The sequence below is a fragment of the Cyprinodon variegatus genome, unplaced genomic scaffold, assembly GCF_000732505.1.
Source record: "Cyprinodon variegatus isolate N-32 unplaced genomic scaffold, C_variegatus-1.0 Scaffold776, whole genome shotgun sequence".
Classification (NCBI taxonomy): Eukaryota; Metazoa; Chordata; class Actinopteri; order Cyprinodontiformes; family Cyprinodontidae; genus Cyprinodon; species Cyprinodon variegatus.
The window spans coordinates 85,958-88,223 of NW_015151229.1; positions in this window are offsets into that span (position 1 = coordinate 85,958).

Below are 2,266 nucleotides of genomic sequence, written 5' to 3' on the forward strand. Positions count from 1 at the left end.
TCCCCGGCTGGAATCGCTGTTGTCAGGACTTTTGGTGGGGGTCCAGCAGGCAAAAGCTGAGCTATTACACACACATTTTGTACACATGAGCTGGCACCCACTGCTCACACACACCTCTGACTCTCCTGTTGAATTTTGGCACTCCCAGGGGCTTACGACCTGTTGATAATGAACCTGAACCCATTATTTTGAGTCAATGAATTGAAAGAAATAGGGCAAGGAATGAAAGCCACAGGGCCAATTAACAGCATTCTTTGATGTATTACCCTCGCTCACCACTCAGGCTCTACGCCTTTTGTCTTTATCCCCTCTGTTATTCATTAATTATTTTGAGCAGGGTCAGAGTTCGTGTAGATAATTGTGCAGACCGTCTCTCTTTGAGGATGGCAAAAGATTCGCCCAAATGCTGACACTCCCCCTGACTGTGCCCAGCCACCTTGAATTACGCCAATTATTCCAATTCTTTGATTTTTTTTTCTTTGCCCTCCCTCATCTCTCTGTTATATCATTACATTGTTCATTTCTCATCGGTCCTGTCTTATGAGCTCAGTGTGCATCTCAATTTCAACCACACGCTCACAAATATGATGTATTTGTATGTTTTTGTTTTTTGGCTGGGCAGCAAAGGTCTTGCCAAGTTGAACTCTAGATGTTCATTACATTATTATTGGATAGTCTCTCCACTTTTTGGGTTTTTCTGCCGTTTTACCACTCAGGTTTGGCTGAAGGAACCTCAACTTTTTTTCTTAAGCTTTAAGAGAGAGAGGGAATTTAAAAATTTTCCCAAAAAAGTCAAAAACACCCCTTTGACAAAAACAAACTTTTATTTTCTCTCTTTAATTGGTTGATTAGATTCACTCAGAGCTTTTTCTTATGCCAATTGGTAGGAGTAGGAGTGAAAATTTGCTAAGATGGAGGACCCCGAAAGGATTCTTGTAACATACAGTGGTTTTTCTTAAAAAAAAAAAACAACAATTTTTATTTACGGATAATATTTCTGTGAATGAGTGATATTTCATAATTTTACATAATCTGTTCATAATTTTGTGATTAAACCAGTGTTATTTGGATGCCTATAACCAAATTACCAAGCAAGAATGTGCATTATTCTGGGTGTGCTTCGCTGGCGTAGTGGTTAGCACGTACGACCCATATACAAAGGCCATAGTCTTTGACATGGCCAACCCGATAGCAAACTGATCGGGTTGAATCCGACCAGTTTGCTACATGTCTCTCCCCCTCTCTCGTACCCCGTTTCCTGTCAGCCCACTGTATAACAAAATGAGTGACTAGTACAGTAACAACCTCAAAAAACCAAAAAGAATGCGCATAAATTATTAAGATACTGTAATCTTTTTTGCTGTAGACTAATCCCACAGTCTAAGAAAAGTCTTAGAAAAATCTCACCTTTAATTAAACATTAATTCAATTTTAAAGAAATACCATCTTAAAAATTATTCAAAGGGTCCATTCCTCTTGTCACCTCTAAAAATTACAAAATAGAACAAGACACCGAGTGAGTGAGGTCTGGATAAGTTTTCCTAAGATGGAAAAAATTTACAAAAAATAGTAACTTCATTAATGTTTTGCTATGCATATACTCATTTCTAATTAAAATGTGTGAAACACTGTGATAAGATAAGGCTTTAGAACACCAAATTAAGTTCATCATCAGTAAGAGTCATGAGCATTGCCTATATAGCAAAAAAAAAATAAAATCATTTTGTATTAACAGTATGTGGAGTTTGCCTACTGGGGCTTTAACTCTATGTCTGATGCAACATGGATTCATTCTTAAGGCAAATAAATCCCTAGGTTGGTCCTATAGAATGTAATACCAGGGCACCCCGCTCATCCTCACGACTATCTACAGAAGCACCATAGGGAGTGTTCTGACCAGCTGTCTCACTGTTTGGTGTAGAGTCTGCAGCGCCTCAGACTGGAAGAACGTGAGAAGAGTGGTGAGAACAGCAGAGAGGATCATCGAGGCTCCTCTTCTCTCCATTAAAGATATTTCATCCCAACGCTGCATGTACCGACCCCGTAATGTCATCAGTGACCCCTCACAACCCCACCATGAACTGTTCTCCCTGCGGCCCTCTGTAAAGAGTCTTTGCAGCATTTGATGCAGGACCAGCAGCTTCTGCAACAGCTTTTTCCCCGCTCATGTCACTGTTGAAAACTCTAATCAAGTCACAAATCGAAACTGCATCACACTGTAAACATAACATTTGCACTACATGGTGAATTTTTTTAAATCCCTTTA